Here is a 10160-nt window from a genome sequence, read left to right on the forward strand (position 1 = left end):
ACCAAGCCATGGTTTCAATCAAAAGAACTGCTAAACAAAATCAACGATCATGAATGTTCATAAATCTAAGGTTTTGGAGTAGATCTGTAGCTCGGGTTGTGGGTGTTGATGTTGGTTGGCTTGCCGAGCTGGTTTGTTGTTCCGTAGACGTTTCGTTACCGTGCTTGGTAACATCCTCAGTGCAGCCTCTGATAAAGTGTCGGTGTGTTTTCCCGCCTGGTTTTTAAACTCTGGGGTCCGTTGTGATGGATTGCCTCACTTCCGGGTTTCCTCCGTAGTGGAATGTATATAGGGTCGAGTTCAATGTGTTTATTAATAGCATGCTTCATGGAGTGCCATGCTTCCAGGAATTCTCGTGCTTGTCTCTGCCTAACCTGTCCCAGGATCTTGGTGTTGTCCCAGTCAAAGTCGTGGTTCTCCTTGTCCATGTGGATTGAGATGAGTGAGTATTGGTCGTGTCTTTTTGTAGCCAGTTGGTGTTCATGTACTCTTGTTGTTAGTTTCCTTCCTGTTTGTCCGATGTAGTGTTTCTCGTAGTCTCTGCAGGGGATCTTGTAGATGACATTGGTCCTGTCCATGGTGGGGAGTGGGTCTTTAGTTCGGATGAGCACTTGTCGTAGGGTTGATGTGAGCTTGTGTGCCACTCTGATGCCCAGCGGTCGTAGAAGTCTTGTGGTGACTTCTGACGTGTTCCTGATGTAGGGTAGTGTGATGAGTGTGTCAGGGTGTGTAGAATCTTTCTGATGCTGTTCCTGTAGGCATCTCCTGACTGGATCAGGATTATCCACTTGGTCTGAGTCCTGATTAGATTAATCATAAAAGGCCTTTAAATTACATCTGGAAATGTTTTCCCCTCAAACTTCGCCCCCGCCCCCCCCAACGCTATGCTAAATCCTGGTTTAGCACAGGTGGAGCTAGCACCTTGAGTCTCTGATTCCTGTATTATATAACTGTGGCATATTGTGTGTAGCCCTCGCTCTCTTTCTCTCTCTTCTCAGTTTGACTATCTCGGAAATCTAATCCCCATTAGGAGTCCTTCATTTAACAAAACATTTCAACTCTTCAAGGTAGCACACCAAATGTTAAATGGATTCTGTTGGATAGAGATGTTCCTTGCTATACAGGCAGATCGCTCAGATAGCAAAAAGCACACACACAATCTGCTAACCACTGTAATAAACATTTCACGCCCTACTCCTTTGCTATTCTCTTGTTTCCCTCCGAGGTAAATCGGTCATGAGATCGGTCATTTTTCTGAAGAAGAGTCTAGGCCCGAAACATCAGCCTTCCTGCTCCTCTGATGCTGCTTGGCCTGCTGTGTTCATCCAGCTCTACACCTTGTTATCTCAGATTCTCCAGCATCTGCAGTTCCTACTATCTCCGGTCATGAGATCAGTTGGTGGAGGCTGAAAATTTTAGGATAAAACATCTTGCCGAGAGAAGCCTTCTATTTAAATGGGCCATCACCCAATTGCAAAACAGTTATTTTCCTCCCACAACTACATTTTCAAATTTATTAATTTATGGGATGTAGGTGTCGCTGGCTGGCCAGCATTTATTGCCAGTCCCTAGTTGGCCTTGAGAAGGTGGTAGCGAGCTGCCTTCTTGAACCGCTGCAGCCCACGTGCTGTGGGTTGACCGACAATGCCCTTATGGAGTGAATTCCAGGATTTTGAACCAGCGACAGTGAACGAACGGCAATATATTTCCAAGTCAGGATGGTGAGTGACTTGGAGTGGAACTTGAAGGTTCCCATGTATTTGCTGCCCTTGTTGCTTGAGATATAAGTGGTCGTGGGTTTGGAAAGTGCTGTCAGAAGACCTTAAATGAACTTCTGCAGTGCATCTTGGAGACAGTACACACTACTGCTACTGCGTGTCTGTGGTGGAGGGAATGGATGCTTGTGGAGCTACGTGTGGAACTGCAGGAAATGGGGGAGATACTAAACGAATATTTTGTGTCAGTGTTTACTGTGGAGAAGGATATGGAAGATATAGAACTTGGGGAAATAAATAGTGGCATCTTGAAAAGTATCCAAATTACAGAGGAGGAGGCGCCAGACAGCTTAAAACATGTAAAGGTGGATAAAACCCTAGGACCTGATCAGTTGCATTCTAGAACTTTGTGGGAAGCTAGGGAGGTGTTGCTGGGCTCCTTGCTGAGATATTTGTTTCATCGAAAGCCACAGGTGAGGTGCTAGAAGACTGGACGTTGGCTAACATGGTAGCACTATTTAAGAAAAGTGCTAAAGAAAAGCTAGAGAACTGTAGACCAGTGAGCCTGACATCAGTGGTGATAGTTGTTTGGTGGAATCCTGAGGGACATGATTTACATGTATTTGGAAAGGCAAAGACTGATTAGGGATAGTCAACATGGCTTTGTGCATGGGAAATTGTGTCTCACTAACTAACGTGATCTATATGGACTTCAGTAGGGTGTTCAACAAGGTTCCTCAGGGTAGACTGGTTAGCAATGGAATAGAAGGAGAACTAGCCATTTGGATACAGAATTCAAAGGTAGAAGGCAGAGAGAGGAGCTGGAGGGTTGCTTTTCAGATTGGAGATCAGTGATGTGGCACAGGGATCCGTGCTGGGTCCACTGTTTTACATCGTTTTTATGGTCACTTTGCAGATTACACCAATGTTGGAGATGTCGTGGACAGTGAAGAAGGTTGCCTCAGAGTACAATGGGACCTTGATCAAATAGGCTGGTGGGCTGAGGAATGGCAGATGGAGTTTAATTGACTTTATTGGTCAGTGCATTGAGTATAGAAGTTCAGAGGTCATGTTGTGGCCATAAAAGACATTGGTTAGGCCACAATTGGGATACTGTGTGCAATTCTGGTCTCCCTGCTATTGGAAGGATATTGTGTAACTTGAAAGGGTTCAGAAAAGATTTACAAGGATGTTGCCAGGATTGGAGAGTTTGAGCAATAGGGAGAGGCTGAATAGGCTGGAATTATTTTCCTTGGAGCCTTGGAGGCTAAGGAATGACCTTATAGAAGTTTATAAAATCATTAAGGGTATGGATAGGGTAAATAGATAAGGTCTTTTCCTTGGGGTAAGGGAGCCCAAAACTAGAGGGCATAGATTTAAGGTGAGAAGGGAAAGATTTAAAAAGAACCTAAGGGGCAACATTTTCATGCAGAGGGTGGTGCATGTATGGAATGTGCTGCTGGAGGAAGTGGTGGAGGCTGGTACAATTACAGCATTTGAAAGGCATCTGGATTGGTACATGAATAGGAAGGGCTTAGAGGGATATGGACCAAGTGCTGGCAAATAGAACTAGAGTTATTTAAAACAACACCTGTCAGCACGGACGAGTCAGACTGGAGGGTCTGTTTCTGTGCTGCTCATCTCTAAGACTCCAGTGCCAATCCTGGATGGTGTCAAGCTTCTTGACTGTTGTGGAGCTGCACTCATCCAGGCAAGCGGGGAGTATTTCAGCACACTCTTGACTTGTGCCTCGTAGATAGTGGACAGGCTCTGAGGAGTCAGGAGGTGAGTTAGTCACTGCAGTATTCCTAGCCTCTGACCTGCACCCCTACAAGTCATACACATATGCCATTACTTGTTGCATTCTTTGTCCCGCAATGTTCAGCACCACTCGTTGACTCCTGAAAAACTGAAGCACTCCATTCCTAAATAAAAGAAGACCTAGATGAAACAAGTCCACTTTGCTCTCTCTCTCTGTCTCTCTCTCTGTCCCTTTGTGTGCGAAGGTACGCCAGTAGCAGCCGGCTCCCCGCACAGGAATCCAGGCAACGAGACACTTCCCCCTCCCAAGTGATGCTTTGTGTTGCGCTGCGTGTCTGCAAATGTTCACAATCACCATGAGCATGGCCAACAACACATAACGCATTTTTTTGTGAAAAACATTAAGCCAGGAATGAAAAATGTAGATGTCATTTTTACTGTTCTGGAAATAGGTCCGCTGACCAAAACTAAAGATGGACATGAAGTGAGGTCATGCAACGTGGCCGATTAAACTGGCAGCATTGCAGTTTCAGTGCAAGATGAGGTTGGAGGTCTCATACGGCCCGGGGATATCATTTGTTTGAAGAGAGGCTATGCTTCAAGGTGAGGAAAAGCAAACAGCCTAACATTCTATTCCTGGGAGAGGTGGCGATCTTCAAAAAATAGGAGAGTTTTGTCTGGTATATTCAGAAGTACCCACATTTAGTGCAGCAAGTCCAGAATACTTCAACCAGTTGAACAAACAAACAAACAATGTTGCACAAAGTGAACATAGAAACATTTCTCCTCCTAGTCAGCAGGCTAAAAATGGACAGGTGCAACGGGATTTTTTTATTCACTCATGTGATGTGGGCCTCACTGGCCAGGCCAGCATTTATTGCCAATCCCTAAATGCCTAGAGGGCAGTTAAGAGTCAATCGCATTGTTGTGCATCTGGAGTCACATGTCGGGCAGACCAGGTAAGGATGGCAGTTTCCTTCCTTCCCTAAAGGGCATTTGTTAAACAGATGTTTTTTCCCCTCCTCCCCTTGGCGATTGATTCATGGTCATCATCAGACTTTTAATGAATTCAAATTGTACCATCTGCCATGGTGGGACCAACTTAGGCCCCCAAAACATTACTCAGGTCTCTGGATTAACAGTCCAGTGATAATGCCAGTAGGCCATCGCCTCCCTCACAATGTGAACCATTGCAAGGAGGACTTCCTTCATCAAGCAACAGCCATCAACAATAACAGAACCTTAACTTTGTACATGGTGGAAGACCCAATGGGTGGGGACCAATGTCAGCCACTGATGACTGGATCTGCAACAGTGACCACTGGTAACAACGGAAAGGACCCACATAGAGCATTCAAAAGATGATGTGTCAAATGTATACATCAGCTGTGTTCTACGTCCTTGAACCCATTCGGAGCACTTTTGTTATTACAGGACTGTGTTTGAATGTTTTGTTTTAATCCTCTTGATTAAGATGGGCTTTGAACAGTAAAACATTGGGTTAATAACTGAGGTGTCTTTCACTGTGTAAGCTGCACAAAACCTATTATTTTATGATCTGAAAATGACTTGTGAAAGCCGAGGTAATTGTCTTGAGAGCAATGGAGGAAAAGAAATTAAGTAAAATATACATAAGAAAAGAGGGCAGCATGGTGCCTCAGTGGTTAACACTGCTGCCTCACAGTGCCAGGGATCCTGGTTCAATTTCACCCTCGGGTGACTGTCTGTGTGGAGTTTTCACTGTGTCTGTGTGGGCGTCATCTGGGTGCTCTAGTTTCCTTCCACAGTCCAAAAGGTGTGCAGGTTGGGTGGATTAGCCATGGGAAATGTAGGGTTACAGAGATGGAGTGGGTCTGGGTGGGATGCTCTCCAGAGCATGAGTGTGGACTTGATGGACCAAACGGCCTGCTTCCACACTGTAGTGATTCGATGAATGTCGAAATTAGGCGGGATTAGGCTGATAAGTGGATTAAGAAAACATTTGTACCTCAAAGCTGTCAGGCAATGACCATTTCCTAGTCCGAATCCTTTATCACATCTTGACATTTGATGGCATTACCATCTCTGAGTTCCCCACTATTGACCTCCTTGGGGTTGCCATTGACCAATATCGGAATTGGCTAGTCGTATAACTATAGTGACCACAACAACAGTGAGTAACTCATTCCTGACACCCGAGAGCCTGCCCATCATCTAAAAAAGCACAAGTGATGGAATACTCTGTACTTGCCTGGATGAATATAGCTCATGAATAAAGAAGTTTGACACTGTTCAAAGAGAAAGTAGCCTGAATGATAGTCACCACATTGACAAGCATCCACTCCCTGCACAATTGATGCTCAGTGTGCACGACTTACAAAATGCGTTAGAAAAATTTACCAAGGTTCCTTGCAACAACACCTTCCAAACCTGCAACTACTTCCATCCAGAAGGACAAGGGCAGTAGATACGGGGAACACAAACAACTTGCAAGTTCCCATCCAAGCCACTAACTATTATTACTTGGGAATATATCTCTGTTCCTTCAGTGTTGCTGGGTCAAACTCTTGGAACTTCCTCCCTCAGGGCATTGTGGGTCTACCCACAGTATAAGGACTGCAGCTGTTCAAGAAGGCAGCTCAGCACCACCTTCTCAAGGGCCACTCGGGATGGCCAATGATGTTGACAGAGTGAATGAAGAAGTCACAGAGAACTGGGGCAGATCTTTTAATCAATTCATCTTGGCACTCCTCCTGGGCACCTGTAACTGGTGTTCCAGAGGTGACAAGCCAATTCCATCGTGGAACAAAGATCTCACGTTTCCCCCTGTGGCAAGTGTGATGAGCAAGGATATTTCCTAGCTTGAAATACTTACTTCGAGAGTTGAAATCTGGGCTATGAGGCCATAAGATTGGTTAAGATCTTGTTGAAGTGGGGAGAAAAGTTCCCAGGGAACCTGTGACACATGCTCATATCTCTTTCGTAAGTAAGCAGATGCTACATCAAGATTCAGAGACAGGCTGAATTCAGGTTCAATTTTGCAATTATGCAAGATCATCTTCGGATACAACAACAAGCAAAAGCAGTTGCAGTAACATGGCACCTTTTAGGCACTAAACAATCCCAAGGCACTTCATAGGAGGTACCAGTCAAATGAATTTGACACATAAAGATCTGCTAGAACAGCTGGCGAAAAGTATTACCAGGGCTTTGCACTGTTTACAGGTAACAGTGGCAATAGCGGGTTCACAATTAATTATAGCTTTCATTTCCTTTTCACAATGGAGTCTATATAGGGTAGGAGTATGTGAAACAGATTGACCCCTTATAGGACCCCTTGTAGCCTGTGGAGTCAGAAAACTGCAGAGTCAATGATGGCAGGGGTGCCATTTATAGTTCAGTCCTGGCAACTTGGACTTTTGCAGGTTGTTAGTTCAGGGTTCTTCATTGGTTATCTCATTTATTTTGCAGCTTTGAGACTGGAGATAAAGGACTCACTGGTACCTGAGCCACAATGAATTGTGTATTGGATCATGAGAGAAAAAGTAGCCAGTCAACATTCCTGACAAGAAAATGCAGCAACTTTTAACTGCAACCCTCCATCTTCTTCCAAATCTGATCACTCATGCATTCTGCAGCACTTTCATACCCACTAATGGGTACATTACATTCAGTCACCTGGGTCTTCAGCCCTTCCAAATGCTTTCAGCCTCTCCAACCTCTCACTCGCTCTTTCCTCCTTGTAGATGCCAATTAAAGCCCAACTCATTGGCTTATGATTAGTCACCTCTCCTCCCGTGACAAAAGGAACTTGCACTTTATGTATAAAGTCTTTAACATAATGAAACAGTGCTTCACAGAGCATTATCAAACAAGATGTAATACCAGACCACATAGAGAGACATTAGGATGGAAACACAAGGCTTGGCCAAACAGATTGCTTTAAGGAATGTTTTCAAGAAGGAAAGAGGCATCAAAAGGCATTTTTGTTCTGGGAAAAATTTCTAGACTTTAGCGGGTTCAGTAATTGAGCTGTCTTCCAAAATTGGAGTCACAAAAATCTGAACTGTGCAAGAAAGTGGCACAGTGGCTCACGGTTAGCACTGCTGACCCACAGTGCCAGGGACCCAAGTTCAATTTCAGTGGGTAACTGGCTGTGTGGAGTTTGCACATTTTCCTCTGAGTGCTCTGGTTTCCTCCCACAGTCCAAAGATGTGTTGGTTAAATGGATTGTCCATGCTAACTTACTCAGCGTGTGCAGGCTAGGTGGATTAGTCATAGGAAATGCAGAATTACAGGGGTGAGATGCCTGGTTTGGACTCAATGAGCATGATGGCCTGCTCCCACATTGTGGGGATTCTATGTTTCAAAGCAGGGTTAATGAGCATGAATATCTCAGAGGGTTGTGGGACTATAGTAGATGAAAAGAGATAGGAGGTGAGGAGGGGAATGCGATAGAGGTTGGGCAATGGCGAAATTTGAAAAGAAGGATGAGAATTCTATAACCTCTCCAATAGGCTTGGTCTGACATTAAATTTTGTGTGATAATGCTGCTCTGAAAGTTCAGGATGTTTCATGAGGTTAACATTTGTATATTTTTGTTGGCGTACAGCATGCTGCAGTCCTCACCTTCCGGAAACTGTTGGTGGGAGGGAGATTAGGAGATGCTTCACTCACACAGAATGAGGATTATTCGAGACGCGCCACCTGAACATTCATCACACTTCTCAACCAAGTGCAACAGACCAAAAAAAACTGAACAAATTGAGGTTAAATGTAAGCAGACACCTGGCAGCCACACTTCACAGTTGACAGATTGTGCCAAAGCCACGAGGAGCTTTGGAAAGCAGTTGTTCCTGCAAATCTTATTTACGTGTTAGTTTAGCTGCATGGACAGATTGGCGAAGCTTGGATTGTACTGCACTGAGAATGGAAGTTGAAAAGGGATTTGATGAAGGCATTCAAAATTGTTAGGGGCCTGGGCAGAATAGGTAAGGAGAAAAAAAAAACTATTTTCATTGATGGAATCACCGATGAATTGAGGATTCTGATTTAAGAGAATTGACAAAAGAGCAAAAAGTGACATGAGGAAAATCTTTTTTACTCAGCAACAACCTGGAATGGATTGGTAGCTTTCAGAAGGCAATTGGATAACTATCTGAGGAGAAAAGGTTTGAAGGGTCCCAGGGAAAAGTTAAGGGTGTGGGACTGAGTGAGTTGCTCTTGAAGAGAGTTGACATGGATGTGATGGGCTGAATGGTGTCCTTCCATTGCTGCAACTATTCCGGTCTATTCTAAAACCTGGAAAGTGCTGTCATTGCAATTCAACACAGATGAGGAAGTTCAGTATCAGAATGTAGAATGAAGCAAAGAAAGGAAAGCCAATTGAGTGTAAATCTCCAGTTGTCTTGCCCACCAATGAAGCTGAAGTAGTCACTGATAATTTTACATTTAATGTGGAAACCAATCTCTTCTAGCAACCAGGATATCACAGAATTTTGAGAAACCATTTGCCCGCAGATCTGTCTGATCTCTCGGCTTTTGTTAAGTCAGAAATTATTCAATGCCTTTCTGAATGCGCTGCAGTGCATCTTGTAGATGGGACTCACTGCTGTCATTCTACAATAGAGAACAAGGAAATAGTTGATTGAGTTAATACATGAGCCATTGATAAAACTGACTGCTTTGTCCTGGTTGGTTTCCAGCTTCCTGAGTTTTCATGCAGCTGTCAGATATTAATTATAATCTATTTGTACTGTCTCAGTTTACATAAACCCTACTAAAGTAAAAGCAGCTACATGATTGTTGCCCTATTCACCTCCTTTAACATTAATTGTCCACCAACAACTCAGAGTGGCAACAGTGTGTACCATTGACATGATCCACTACAGAAACTCATGGATACTCCTACCTCAGAACCATTCAAACCTTCACCACTTACAAGGACAGCAGATGAATGGGAACAGCATGACTTAAAGTTCCTCTCCAAACTACACACCATCCTCACTTGGAACAATGTCACTGTGTTGTTGGACTGAAATTCTGGGACTCACTTCCTAACACCACTGTAGGAGCACCCACACCAGATAGACTGAGGTTCAAGAAGTTGCTCAGCACCAACTTTTCATGGGTAATTAATATGGGCAATAATTTCTGGTCTTGCCAGTGATACCCACAGAAGAAGGATGTTGCAACACTTCACAATATTGTGGCAATCCAGACATACCACAACTTTTTGAATTTGTATTCATCAAAAATATGAACTTAGCAACTGAAGCAGTTGAGTTCGGTTTTGATGACACAATATACCAAAATAGATGCTGTTGCTATCAAATCCACACACCCCCACCCCCCAACCAGGAGAATCACTTGCTAACATTTTCTTAGGGTTCCTAAATATATGTATATTTCCAATATATAGATACACAGTTGATATAGAACATAGAGGATAGAACAGTACAGCACTGTACAGGCCCTTCGGCCCATGATGTTGTGCCAACCTATCATCCTATTCTAAGATCAAACTAACCTGCATACCTTTCACTTTACTATCATCCATGTGCCTATTCAAGAGTCGCTTAAATGTCCCTAATGTATCTGACTCTACTACCGCCGCTGGCAGTGCATTCCATGCACCCACCACTGTCTGTGTAAAAAACCTACCTCTGACATCTCTCCTATACCTCCCTCCAGTCAACTTAAAAT

The 10160-nt window shown here is 43.9% G+C and overlaps 1 pseudogene; it reads left to right on the plus strand.

Moving 5' to 3' along the window:
• Positions 1 to 2220: 2220 nt before the first annotated feature.
• On the plus strand, positions 2221 to 4841 carry LOC125486980 (annotated as a pseudogene).
• The last annotated feature ends 5319 nt before the right edge of the window (positions 4842 to 10160 follow it).

The sequence above is a fragment of the Rhincodon typus genome, chromosome 35, assembly GCF_021869965.1.
Source record: "Rhincodon typus isolate 14 chromosome 35, sRhiTyp1.1, whole genome shotgun sequence".
Lineage (NCBI taxonomy): Eukaryota > Metazoa > Chordata > Chondrichthyes > Orectolobiformes > Rhincodontidae > Rhincodon > Rhincodon typus.